At 41.9% G+C, this 14,863-nt stretch overlaps 1 protein-coding gene across 4 annotated transcripts in view; it reads right to left on the minus strand.

The window, feature by feature from the left end:
• Nucleotides 1-14,863, minus strand: part of ME3 (malic enzyme 3) — a 236,333-nt gene that overhangs the window by 198,045 nt on the left and 23,425 nt on the right. The window lies entirely within an intron of this gene.

Genomic DNA, 14,863 nt, shown 5'->3' on the forward strand with positions numbered 1-14,863 from the left:
ACCTGTGTCTCAGCAAAGACATGGACTTTGGTTTGAAATAAACTATCATGCTGCCAAAAGAAAATTATCCAAAAAACAAAGAATGACTGGTAGCATTTTAGTCCCATACCTGGGGTATTGTTTACTATGCATGAAGGCTCAAGTTAGAGACAGGATCACATTCACGTGCTAGTAAATGGTTCTGGGTCTTTTGTGTTTTTTTGTTTATTTTGTGTTTCATTCTGAAAATAAAACATCATAGATAGCAACTGGTTTGTCCATTGTCTTCTTTCTTGGAAATCTTATGGAAGGTTCCTTTGAACACTATCCTTGGCTTCTCTGTTAGGACAAACTGAAACTGTGATTGATAACAAACCACAGAAGTTAATTTAAACAGGATTATCCATTTTAATTGACTTCTGATTATGAGAATAACAACAACAACAAAAAGCCCAGAACCTCTAAATGGTAATTCTTGAGGGGTGAAATTGTATCTTTGCTCCGTTCTGGATGTTACCAGGCACCATTAAAAAATTAGGAACAGACTGGATGCACTGGCTCACACCTGTAATCCCAGAACTTTGGGAGGCAGAGGCAGATGGATCATTTGAGCCCAGGAGTTCCAGAACAGCCTGGGCAACATGATGAAATCTCTACGAAAATTAGCCAGGCGTGGTGGTGCACACCTGTAGTCACAGCTACTCGGCAGGCTGAAGCGGGAGGATCACTTGAGCCTTGGCCCTATAAGAAGAGGATTGGGTGATTGGCTCTATAAGAAGAGGGAGGGACATCAAAGCTTTCTCTCTCCACCCACATACACTGAGGAAGGGCCACGTGAGGACGCAGTGAGAATGTGGCTGTCCGCAAGCCAGGAAGAGAGCCCTCACCAGAAACCATGATGGTACACCAATCCTAGACTTCCAGCCTCCAGAATTGTGAGAATAAGCCACCCAGTCTATGGTATTTTGTTACGATAGCCTGCTGTGGTTTGAATGTGTCCTCCAAATTTCATGTATTGGAAACTAACTCACTCTCCATTGTAATGGTATTAAGAGGTGAGACCATTAAGAGATGATTGGAGCCCTCAAGAATAGATTAATGCCATTATCTTGGGTGTGGGTTAGTTATCTCAGGAGTCGATTTCTAAAGAAAGGATGAGTTCTACTTTATTTTCTGTCTCTGGCTTGCAGGCTTGCTGTCGCCAGATTCCAGAACCATGTTCTTGGACTTCCCAGCTCCAGATCTGTGAGGAAATAACTTTTTTTCCTTTATAAATTACCTGGTCTGTGATATTCTGTTACAGCAGCAGCAAATGGACTAACACAGCCTATGCCATTTCCCAGAACAACTCAGTGATGTTGATACTAATCTTGCAGACAAGGAAACAGACTTAGGGAAGTTGAGAGATAAGCACAGTCTGGTTAAATGGTAGAGCCAGAACTGGAATCCTGGTCTTTTGGCTTGATAATTTCTTTCCCTAGTTCTTCTGGGGCTGCTTTGTTTAACCTAGTCCCCATATCCTGGGAAGCTTTGGGCTAAAGCTCACACATTTTCAGGTGGAGATGGTAGAGATCATTTACCAGCCTACAAGGGTCCTAGAAAGAAACCTGGGCCCTGTGGAAGCCTGAAGCTTCTGAGGGGTTGTAGGAATTGGAGGTAATTCAGCGTAGTGGGAAATGTGTTGGGGGAAGGGCGGGGGATGTCTGGTTTGAGACTTTCTGGGTTAAATCATCTGTGAGAGCTTAGGGATGCCTATTACATTCTCTGAACCCAGTTTTTTTTTTTTTTTTTTTTGTCTGTTTGTTTTAATCTATATGAGACTAACTAAGGTATTTGCCCCTTGGAGCTTTTATAGAATCTTTAAAATGAGATAATATCTGTGAAGTGCTTTTAGGACACTGCCTGGCATAAACACTCATGAAGAGAGGGACTAAGGTCATGGCCAGGACTGAAGAGTAGTGGCTGAGCACTGCCCAACCACTGCAGCCAACACTGGTTCAGGAGAAGCATCCCTTGGTGCACATCCAGAGTGACAACATTCCCTACGCCCAGACACACGTGACAGCCTGCAGGGCATGCATAGCCCTCATTCCTGACTTACTCCTCTAACAACCTGGGATGTTTCAGATGGAGAAAGTGAGATCCGAGAGGACAAAGCAGTCCAGTAGAACATGCACAAGTTTTGGAATCAGAGCTGCATTTGTACTCTGGCTTTTCTATTTGCTGTGTGTGATCTTGAACAAGTTACTTAACTTCTCAAATCCTCAGTGTCTTCATCCTAAAAAAAGAGAATTGATGAATGATTATCTAAAAGGGTGTTATGGGAATTAAATGAGAAAGATACATGAAGGTGTTCCTAAGAAGGTTAGTTTCTGTTTTTCCTTAAGTACTTTGCTTATAGTTACGCAGCAGCCGGTAAGTAGCAGGTAGGGTCTAAAAGCTAAGCTTTAGGATGCTGTGAGGCCACAGGAGTAGAATTACAGAGAAAGTGAGAAGCCAAAGATCTGGACAAGAGTATGTTAAGAATCTACTGTTTGCCTGCCATCATTCTTGAATCTATGTAAAAAGTAAAAGAAGCAAAAAAATGGCGAAAAAAATGAGCAAATCAGTAATGGTGCCTGTATCCAGAATCCCCAATTGGTTTCAAGACTAACAGTGGCTGGGTCTTATACATAACTAATATCTATACACGTACATTCAGGGAGTCTTCATTAACTCATTCAGTTAACAAATACTATGAAGCATCTGCCATGTGTGTGAAGCACCAAGCCAGGCTCTTAGGGTTACAAAAACTGACAACAATCACTGTCCTTGGGAGATCCTATTATAGTACCGAAGGTAAAACGTAAACAACAACAACAACAAGAAGCACACACACACACACAAAAAAAAGCAAAACTCATTACAGGAGTGTGATAAGTGCCACGGCAGTGGAATAAACACCCAGACACAATGAGAAAGCCCATATTTGGTCTAGAGTTGTCAGGGAAGATTTCCATGGGAAGTGACGTTAGACCCAGCAGGGCTGAGAGAAGCAAGGAAGTAGGCAGCACAAAGATGTGGAACAAGAGAGCCTGGTGTGCACTTGGGAGCGGTGAGACTTGTGTAGCAGGCACAGCACAGACCAGGGAGTAGGGATGATGAGGCTCGATTGAGACACCCATCGAGAAGGGCCTTGTGTATTGTGCTAAGGAGTTTAACTTTGTGCTGTAGGTGGGAGGAAGCACAGGAAACTTTTATTACCAATTTCATCTGGTAGAGGTTGATGAAGAAGTTGAACCGGGAGTAGGAGAAATTGGAGATAAGGAAATCAATACAGAGACCATAGAAATGTCCAGATGAGATCCTGAACTCTGCACACACAGAAAAATAGTCACTGATGATTACAGGGCACAGGCTTGATATGTAGAAATAATGTATCTATGAATTTGTGCAAATATATGAATATATATGTGCAGACATATATATATGCTCATGCATACACACACACACACACACACACACACACGGAAGCTGGTTCTGTCTTTGCTATAGCACCTGGGTATGAAACTCACATGGCTCCCAGCTTTCCACAGGAGCCCCCCAGGCCTGGCTGCGCCTCCCCACATGCTGTCTTAGAAATGGTGTACCCTCTGACTTTTCTGTTGTGGTAAACCCAAGTGGCTTTTCATTTCCAGGCTAACCTCAAAGCTAGAGTTTGAGGTGATTAAATATTGCATGTGAGGTTGTGGTACTGGAAACTTCCTCCCAAATGATGTAAGTACAGGGAGGGCAGCATGCCTGGGTACACACACAGCACATCCAGGGCTGTGCAGTGCAAGAGCAGCGTAGCCGCATTCGTTTCTGTAATCAGACCTTTAAATTGACATAGCAATTACAGCTACGGGAAAAGGAAATCAGCATTTACTATTGATTTTTCATATACAAATGCAAAAAAAAAATCACAACCACAGCACACACTTAAATAAATAAGTAGTACTTAATGTGTCTTTGTTAAAATAAAAGCTTTTGGTCAAAAAAGGATGAAAACTCATGTGAAGTTTAGGCTAAGGGTGGATGACACATTATCTTTCAAGTTTCTAGAACTCTTACTAATATGATGTCATCGCTAGTAAAGGGTAAGGGAGCTTAAACTAGCATTTACTGGGGGCCTACAATGTGTCAGATATTGTGTTAAACAAGCACTTTAAATAGCTATAATATCTCTTTTAATCCTCAAAACAACCTTAGGAGGTTAGAACTGTTATCCTCTTTCTATAGATAGCAAACTTCAGGAAAGATAGATCAAGTAGCCTTCCCAAGATCACACTGCTAGTAAGTGGCAAGGTCAGGATGTAAATCCATGTCCCTTGAATTCCTAAGCCTGAGCTCCTTCCACATTACTCCCCCGACTTACCTCCTCATCAAAATGTGAACCACTGTACTTCCAAACCTGTCTGGAAAGCCCCGCCAGAAGTCACTGTCATCATGCCCATTCTATGGCTAGAGAATGTTAGATTGGAAGGAGCCTTGGGTTATCAACTACAATACCCCAGAAACAGAAGTTTGCAGGTAACACAGCTGAGAAGCAGATCCTCTCACTCTGTATTAATGTCTTCTCTCTCCGTGGCAAATGTTCTTATTACTATATCTGTCTGAGATCTCCTGTCTTAGGAATTAACGGTTTCCCATAAAAGTTTGCTGTTATTATTGTTGTTTTAATCACAAGATTTATATTCTTGCCTGTCTGAAAAGGAGCTGGAGGAGTAATGCCTTTTCCTTTAGCAGATTTATTCAATGGAAATGCACGAGCTGAGTCTCCCTAATGTACATAATGTGTTTCCACAAGATCCTATAAGAGAATGAATAAGAAGTGAGTCAATCACAGCAAAATGGTTGTATTTACAATTAGTGCTCAGTTTCTTGAAACACAAACCTCCTACCCAAATATTCATCCAAAGGATAAACATCTCCCCCACACGTTGCCATAACCAGTTCCTGCTGGCACAAAAGCATACATCTAAGCATCCATATCCAGGATATAAAATGATGTCTTCCAAAGCAAGGGTTCAGAGGACACCCTTGTGTGGTGGTGCCTCTTCTAGAATCCTGGATCTGAGCTTTCTATTGGGTCTGGATTCAAAGCTAATTCTCTCTCAGATGAGAAAATCATTCATAAACTCAGTTGTGTTGATCTTGATGATATCTGGAGCAGACATGCCTCCTATTTTCTACAAACTGAGATGCTAAATGGAATAAAAATGAAACCCCACATTAAAGCAGAAAACTTCAAGGTAAAAGAAACCTGAATATCCTTTCAAATTAGGCTATAAACATAGTTTTGCTTTCAGGGTTATGTGGTTCAAAGTCTCTAAGAAGGGTAGATAATTGGGACACAGTCTTCCAACTATGTTTGGCATGAGTGGGTGATTGGGGGCAGGATGTATGAGACAATTGAGTGAGCAGAGCTGATGGGAATCAAAGCCCACCTCTGGGCATGTGATCTCAACATCTTCTATTGGGCAGAGAGTGGAGGTGAGACCAGAATTGACCTTTGGCCTCAAGGCAAACTTTAGCCACTCTACAGCTAAAGTGCTTCTGCCCCAGCTTCTACCATTCTCCTATTAGTAAGCAGGGGGTACAATTAAATAACCATTTGAGAGATCCCTGATATAGGAAGCGGAGACAACAAAAATAAGACTGCATGACAATCTTCTGGTGCTTAGGCCAAACTCCTGCAAGGCCATCTTCTGGTACATAGGATGCTGCAATCAGAGAGTTCAAGCTTGGTGAAGATCCACAGAACACGTTAGCTTCTAGCACAAAAGGCTAGCAAAGTATGGAAAGAAGGAGAATATGGGGTTTTCCAAGGCTAGATGGCCTCTGACTTTTATTTCTATGGACCTCAGTGATGCTGAAGTGCTGCAGGCTGTAGCTGCACAGGGTGACTACCATGGTCTGTGAAGATAAGCGGCTGTGGTCCCAATATTTGAACAACAGCTTTAGCCATGACTAACACATGCTCAGAACCCCACCTGGGGCCACAGATTCTCACACTGACTGGACAGACCTTAGCCATCTGGCCTGGTTGTTTTCTTAAGGAGCTGCCTTATCTCTTTAAGAGGTGTCAAGATGCACCTAAAAAATAATGCCCAGTGGATATTCAGCAGTCACTCATTCTGATCTTGAGCTATCTCACTTTGCCTCTTGCAGATCTTGATCCTCATTCCTCTCTCTCATCACCTTTCTTCCTATCTGCCATGTTATACCTTCAATTGTGCTCTCCATGATACAGAATCCAATTCCTGGCCTCTCCCAATGGCCCACCTCTCCATTCAGTTTCTTTTCTCTCCTCCCCAATTCAGTGTTTCCCCATTGATATACACAGGAGACTTACCTCTACCTCAGCCCAGCTCCCAGGATCTCATCTCCAGGATGTTGCCCTTTCCGCATCTCCCCAGAGGGAAATATGGGGAAGAAGGTGTTCCCAACTCCCCAGAGGCCAACATCATCATGTTCAACAACTGGGGAGCAAGCTAAGCACACATATAACCTGCTCTCAATTTCATTGGTGGGGTCAATGAAAGGCATATGTGAGTAGGTCTCAAAAAAAGAATGCATAATATATATTTAAATTAAGTATAGTTTTTACTGACCCTTATGCAATTCTCTGGGCTAAATACCATGTCCTGACCCCAAGTAGAAAAGCACAAAATAGGAGAAAAGTCTTCTTCTAACCCACTTGAAAAGAAAGAAACAGAAAACAGCAGCAAAATTAACAAAATAACTCAAGACAGAAATGGAATTATACATCGAAAATCAAAGGAAAGTAACACAGAAAAGATTATTTGACCAAAGATGCTAATGAAGCACTTCCTCTCTGAGTGGGTTGATGGGAACTGCACTTCAGAGGCAAAGCCAATGAAATAAATGCTTCCTCATGGAAAGCAAGGACCCAAGAGTCCCTCAGATCTATAAACCATCAGCTAACTGGATGCAAATGTGTTTACAGCCTGCCTTCTTTGAAGCTACAATATTATGAAATGTTTACAGTGTTAGACCCCATTATAAAAATTTGTTCTTTTGAAGAGGAAGTGAATTAAAGAAAACCACTATAGTTACACTACACAGAGTAAGTTACACAGGATCAAAGACTTGGAAAACTCATGGTATAAAACCAAAGATCTTCTACAATTGTGCAAGAACTATAAGACTTCTAGTCTCCCAAGGATTTTTCATTCTGGAAAATTGTTTCCATCATTGGACTTTCTATGATGTCTGTAGCATCATGGTTAGAGTCATACCCTGTGACAAATGACCTTGTCCAGATGATACCAAAAAATGTCAAAAAATGAGAGCTGGCTCACAATGGTATTTTTGTTTCTGATGCTATTAAAACTTCTGTTTTTTTTTTTTTTTAAAAAAACTTTAAACAGCTTTTTACTTGGACAAGTGGCTGATACTGGGTCAAACTAGCCAAGAAAATCATTCCTGCAAGCTTCTGATTTTCTATTTTTATTCCCCAGGAATCATGGTTCATAAAGACAAACTAAGACTTGGAAAAGAGAAAGGCAAGCTAAAATTCAACCCAATGGAGAAAGTGACAACACTTAGCCCATAGAGAGCCAAATTTGTGAAAGGTTCAGGTTGCATGAACTCCAAATCCTGTCTTTATTCCACCCTAAGTCTTCTTAAAAATAGACCCAAGGAAATTCTCATCTAGAAAATATACTTTCTGAACTACAAATATTATTTCCATTTTTAATGTAGGAAATTATTGGTTTTCCATGGGACTAAGAAAAAGAAGGAAATCTCTTGGGCTCTTATAGATGTGAAAATAGAGTCCCACCTATGTCTTTGTGATTGTGGGCAGTGATGCCAACTACCGCATGGGAGGCTGATCAATGTCCACAAAATGACAAAAATGCCATCTCATGCAACAATGTACTCAGCAAATTGGTGCTTTCCATCTATTTTGGGAGATAAAATTATAACCAGAGTGTTGCTTTATGAAAACAGAACCAGAGCAAAGATGGTTAAAGATCAATGACCCCAATATTCACAAAAAAATTCTTAAAATAAAAATTCACCAGGTGTGGTGGGCCGTGCCTTTGGTTCCAGCTACTTGGGAGGCTGAAGTGGGAATGGATCCCTTAACCCTGGGAGGTGGAGGCTGCAGTGAGTCGTGATCATGCCACTTGCACTCCAGCCTGGGTGACAGAGCAAGACCCTGTCTTATAAAATAAAATCAAATAAAAAGGGCTCAAGTATGTAATTCCTCACATATTCCTCAGTCTCAAAGAACCCCTTCATGAATTTCATGTTTTGAAAAATCCTGCATTTATTAATAGTTAATTTATTTTCCAATGTTTAAGACACATATAACTGCCAAGCAGAACTTTTGATACTTGCATGAGATAACCAGTATTAATAGTTTTATTCCGTTTAATTCTAGGCAAAGACAGAGGAATGTGATATCTTGGTTAAGCTGTGTAAATTTATGATGGATAAATATAAGGTTTCTATTACTTTTTTTGGCATGTTGACAATAACTCTTGGATTCCTATTACTGCTGTTATGGAGCTCAAGGAATTCTGAAAAGAACCCAGTATTTTGCTTCTTTAGGCCTCTCATGTCTGTGTTTGCCTCACTATTGGTCATATAAGGTCCTCATTTCCCTCACAGGGACTGAATTCCTTCTTGGCTAGTCTCCCAGACTCTATTTCTGTCTCCTACCTGGGACCAGATGACCTGTCTAAAGTTCAAATCCTATAGTGTCACTCTTCAGTGTTCATCTTCAGAGCTAAGGTTTAACTCTTCATGCAGGCAAACAGCAGCCCACACCCCCTACCCCATGATTTCTCTCCTGCCCCATCCTTCCACACACTCTGTCCTCCATTCAGAACCATCCACAAATCCTCTCAAACCATACAGTTTTGCTATATTTGCTCGGAACATCTTTTCCCCATCTTCTCTTCCCAGGGAATCCCAATCTATCTTTTAGGTCTTAGCCATGACACACCAAGAAAAAGTAATCACCTTTGGAAAGGGGTTACAGCAACCTTCCTTTTCACTTGATGGAACACATTATTTATGTAATTTAAGATCAAAGGCCAGCAACTTTAAGAAATCTTCTTACCCGTCTTTCTCCCCATGAATGCAAAACTTGGACAAATTATTAATAACATACTTTTAATATAATATGAAACCTATTATACTGCTTTACTCTTATGAGCTTGCTAGTCTGTCTCTTCTTTGCAATCTAGATTCCTTGAGAGCAAGGACCATGAACCCAGCACAGTGCCTGGAACACAGTAGGTTCTCAATAAGTGTTTATTAAATAAGTCAGTGAATGGTCTCAGGGAATCTGGAACTGAGGCTTGCTGATGCCTCTTACTATCTGGAAGACCATGGGCAAGTCAGTCCTCTGGGCCCCAGCATCCTCCCCTGTATAACGAAGGTAATAACACCTGCCTCAAAAGCTTTTTGTGGGGATCAGATGAGATAACCAATCAGGAGCACTTTATAATGGTAAAACACAAATATTTGATTTTCTTTTATTATGAAGAATGCTGAGGAAGCATGGGAAGTAATTGCAATAAGCAGTGGTGGTCACTGTGAGGGGTGTGGAGGGCAGAGGGCGGAACACACAGACTGGGTTCTGGTGAATCCCAAGAACACAGGAGGCAGCCCCGGTTGCTCTACCTTCTAACTCTATTTCTAATCTTACCACTCCTGCCTCTCCCTGATGCCTCCATCCCAGCACCCATCTTCTCCTGCTCCAATGACTGCACTAGCCTCTAACTGGTCTTGCTGCTTCCACTCTTGCCCTCTTCCAATCTGTTCTCCATACAGCAGCCAGAGAGATCTTTTACTAATGTAAGTCAGAAGCACTTCCTTGCTTAGAACCATTTAATAGTGTCCTGCTTTAGAGAGGATGAAACCCAGCCCACATCCACAGTCTCACAGGCCTGGGACAATCTGACCTGAGCTCTTTCCACCCTGATTTTATGCAATTTCCCTTTACTCATCACACTCCTATTAGACTGTCTATTGTCAGCTCCCAGAGCCTTCCATGCCAAGCTATTTGTGGTCGCCAGACTCTACATGATATAAGCTATTCCCTCTGCCCCAAATAGTCTTACTGCAGCTTCTCCTCTGGCTGGTTCTTTCTTTAGGTCTCTTCTTAAATATCGCCTCCTTAAGAGGTCTTCTGTAGATTCCCTGTTATTCTCTTACACTATACTCTATTTATTCCCTACCACCAATAACCATTGTTAGGATTCCCAGGCAAGATGGTCAAATAGGAACAGCTCCGGTCTGCAGCTCCCAGTGAGATCAACACAGAAGGCGGGTGATTTCTGCATTTCCAACTGAGGTACCTGGTTCATCTCACTGGGACTGGTTAGACAGTGGGTGCAGCCCATAGAGGGCGAGCAGAAGCAGGGTGGGGCATTGCCTTACCTGGGAAGTGCAAGGGGTTGGGGAACTCCCTCCCTTAGTCAAGGGAAGCCATGAGGGACTGTGCCATGAGAGACGAAGCTATGTGGCCCAGATACTATGCTTTTTCCACTGTCTTTGCAACCCGCAGACCAGGCAATTCCCTTGGGTGCCTACACCACCAGGGCCCTGGGTTTCAAGCACAAAGCCGGGCAGCCATTTGGGCAGACACCAAGCTAGCTGCAGGAGTACTTTTTTTGTAACCTAGTGGCAGCTGGAACACCAGCAAGACAGAACCATTCACTCCCCTGGAAAGGGGGCTGAAGCCAGGGAGCCAAGTGGTCTAGCTCAGCGGATTCCACCCCCATGGAGCCCAGCAAACTAAGATCCACTGACTTGAAATTCTCACTGCCAGCACAGCAGTCTGAAGTCAACCTGGGACACTCCAGCTTGGTGGGGGGAGGGGTGTCCACTATTTCTGAGGCTTGAGTAGGCTGTTTTCCCCTCACAGTGTAAACAAAGCCGCCAGGAAGTTTGGACTGCGCGGAGCCCACCACAGCTCGCTGTAGCCAGACTCTCTAGATTTCTCCCCTCTGGGCAGGGCATCTCTGAGAAAAAGTCAGTAGCCCCAGTCAGGGGCCTATAGATAAAACTCCCATCTCCCTGGGACAGAGCACCTGGGGGAAAGGGTGGCTGTGGGTGCAGCTTCAGCAGATTTAAATGTTCCTGCCTGCCGGCTCTGAAGAGAACAGCAGACCTCCCAGCACAGCGATCGAGCTCTGCTAAGGGATAGACTGCCTCCTTAAGTGGGTCCTGACCCCTGTGCCTCCTGAAGGAGAGACACCTTCCAGCAGGGGTCAACAGACACCTTATACAGGAGAGCCCCAGCTGGCATCTGGGAGGTGACCCTCTGGGACGAAGCTTCCAGATGAAGGAATAGGCAGCAATCTTCACTGTTCTGCAGCCTCTGCTGGTGATACCCAGGCAAACAGCTTCTGGAGTGGCCCTCCAGCAAACTCTAGCAGACCTGCAGAAGAGGGGCCTAACTGTTAGAAGGAAAACTAACAAACAGGAAGCAATAGCATCAACATCAACAAAAAGGATGGGCACTCAAAAACCCCATCTAAAGGTCACCAAAATCAAAGACCAAAGGTAGACAAATCCACAAAGATGAGGAAAAACCAGGGCAAAAAGGCTTAAAATTCCAAAAACCAGAATGCTGCTTCTCCTCAAAAAGATCACAACTCTTTGCCAGCAAGGAAACAAAACTGGACAAAGAATGAGTTTGATGAATTGACAGAAGTAGGCTTCAGAAGGTGGGTAATAACAAACTCCTCCAAGCTAAAGAAGCATATTCTAACCTAATGCAAGGAAGCTAAGAAACTTGATAAAATGTTACAGGAACTGCTAACTAGGATAACCAGTTTAGAGAAGAACATAAATGACCTAATGGAGCTAAAAAACACAGCACAAGAATTTCGTGAAACATACACAAGTATTAATAGTGAAATCAATCAAGTGGAATAAAGGATATCAGAGACTGCAGATTAACTTAATAAAATAAAGCATGAAGACAAGATTAGAGAACAAAGAATGAAAAGGAACGAACAAAACCTAGACAAAACCTACATGTGATTGGTGTACCTGAAAGTGACAAGGAGAATAGAACCAAGTTGGGAAACACACTTCAGGATATTATCCAGGAGAACTTCCCCAACCTAACAAGACAGGCCAACATTCAAATTCAGGAAATACTGAGAACACAACTAAGATAATCCTTGAGAAGAGTAACCCCAAGACACATAATCATCAGATTCACCAAGATTGAAATGAAGGAAAAAATATTAAGGGCAGCCAGAGAGAAAGGTCAGGTTACCCACAAAGGGAAGCCCATAAGACTAACAGTGGATCTCTCGGCAGAAACCCTACAAGCCAAAAAAGAGTGAAGGCCAACATTCAACATTCTTAAAGAAAAGATTTTTCAACCCAGAATTTCATATCCAGCCAACCAAGCTTCATAAGTGAGGGAGAAATAAAATCCTTTACAGACAAGCAAATGCTGAGGGATTTTGTCACCACCAGGCCTGCCTTACAAGAGCTCCTGAAGGAAGCACTAAATACAGGAAGAAAAAACTGGTACTAGCCACTGCAAAAACATACCAAAATGTAAAGACCATTGACACTATGAAGCAACTGCATCAACTAATGGGCAAAATAACCAGCTAGCATCATAATGACAGGATCAGATTCACACATAACAATATTCACCTTAAATGTAAATGGGCTAAATGCCCCAATTAAAAGACACAGATTGGCAAATTGGATAAAGAGTCAAGACCCATCAGTGTGCTGGCTAACACAGTGAAACCTCGTCTCTACTAAAAAATACAAAAAATTAGCTGGGCGTGGTGGCAGGCACCTGTAGTCCCAGCTACTCGGGAGGCTGAGGCAGGAGAATGGCGTGAACCCAGGAGGTGGAGCTTGCAGTGAGCCAACATCATGCCACTGCACTCCAGCCTGGGAGACAGAGCAAGACTCCGTCTCAAGAAAAAAAAAAAAAAAAAAGACTCTGTCTCAAAAAAAAAAAAAAGAGGAGACCCATCTCACATGCAAAGACACATATAGGCTCAAAATAAAGGGATGGAGGAAGATTTACCAAGCAAATGGAAAACAAAAAAAAAGCTGGGGTTGCAATACTAGTCTCTGATAAAACAGACTTCAAACCAACAAAGATCAAAAAAGACAAAGAGGGGCATTACATAATGGTAAAAGGATCAATGCAACAAGAAGAGCTAACTATCCTAAATCTATATGCACCCAGTACAGGAGCACCCAGATTCATAAAGCAAGTTCTTAGAGACTTACAAAGAGACTTAGACTCCCATACAATAATAGTGGGAGACTTTAACACCCCACTGTCAATATTAGACAGATCGAAGAGACATAAAATCAACAAGGATATTCAGGACTTGAACTCAGCTCTGCACCAAGTGGAGCTAACAGACATCTACAGAACTCTCCACCCCAAATCAACAGAATATACATTCTTCTCAGAACCACATAGCACTTATTCTAAAATTGACCACATAATTGGAAGTAAAATACTTGGCAAATGCAGAAGAATGGAAATCATAACTAACAGTCTCTCAACTGCAATGCAATCAAATTAGAACTTAGGATTAAGAAACTCACTCCAAACTGCAGAACTACATGGAAACTGAACAATGTACTCCTGAATGACTACTGGGTAAGTAACAAAACTAAGGCAGAAATCAAGAAGTTCTTTGAAACCAGTAAGAACAAAGATATAACATACCAGAATCTCTGGGACACAGCTAAAGCAGTGTTAAGAGGAAAATTTGTAGCCCTAAATGCCCACATCAGAAAGCTGGAAAGATCTCAAATCAATACCCTAACATCACAATTAAAATAACTAGAGAAGCAAAAGCAAACAAATTCAAAAGCTAGCAGAAGACAAGAAATAACTAAGATCAGAACAGAACTGAAGGAGATAGAGACACAAAAAATCTTTCAAAAAAAAAAATCAATGAATCCAGGAACTGGTTCGTTGAAAAGATTAACAAAACAGATGGACTGCTAGATAGATTAATAAAGAAGAAAAGGAGAAGAATCAAATAGACATAATAAAAAATGATAAAGGGGATATCAGCACTGATCCCACAGAAATACAAACTACCATCAGAGAATACTATAAACACCTCTATGCATATAAACTAGAAAATCTAGAAAAAATGAATAAATTCCTGGAGACATATGCCCTCCCAAGAAGTCAAATCAATGATTAGACCAATAACAAGTTCTGAAATTGAGCCAGTAATTAATAGCCTACCAACCAAAAAAAGCCCAGGACCAGGCGGATTCACAGCCAAATTCTACCAGAGGTACAAAGAGGAGCTGGTACCATTCCTTCTAAAACTATTCCAAGCAACAGAAAAAGAAGGACTCTGCCCTGTTTTTATGAGGCTAGAATCATCCTGATACCAAAACCTGGCAGAGACACAACAAAAAAAGAAAATTTCAGGCCAATATCTCTGATAAACATCAATGCAAAAATTCTTAATTAAATACTGGCAAACTGAATCCAGCAGCACATTAAAAAGCTTGTCCACCACCATCAACTCAGCTTCACCCTTGGGATGCAAGGCTGGTTCAACATACACAAATCAATAAAAGTTATTCATCACATAAACAGAACCAAAGACAAAAACCACATGATTATCTCAATAGATGCAGAAAAGGCCTTTGAAAATTCAACACCCCTTCATGCTAAAAACACTCCATAAACTAGGTATTGATGGAACATATCTCAAAATAATAAGAGCTACTTATGACATACCCACAGCCAATATCATACTGAATGGGCAAAAGCTGGAAGCATTTCCTTTGAAAACTGGCACAAGACAAGGATACCCTCTCTCACCACTCCTATTCAACATAATATTGA

The sequence above is a fragment of the Symphalangus syndactylus genome, chromosome 6 (assembly GCF_028878055.3).
Source record: "Symphalangus syndactylus isolate Jambi chromosome 6, NHGRI_mSymSyn1-v2.1_pri, whole genome shotgun sequence".
In the NCBI taxonomy this organism is placed as follows: domain Eukaryota; kingdom Metazoa; phylum Chordata; class Mammalia; order Primates; family Hylobatidae; genus Symphalangus; species Symphalangus syndactylus.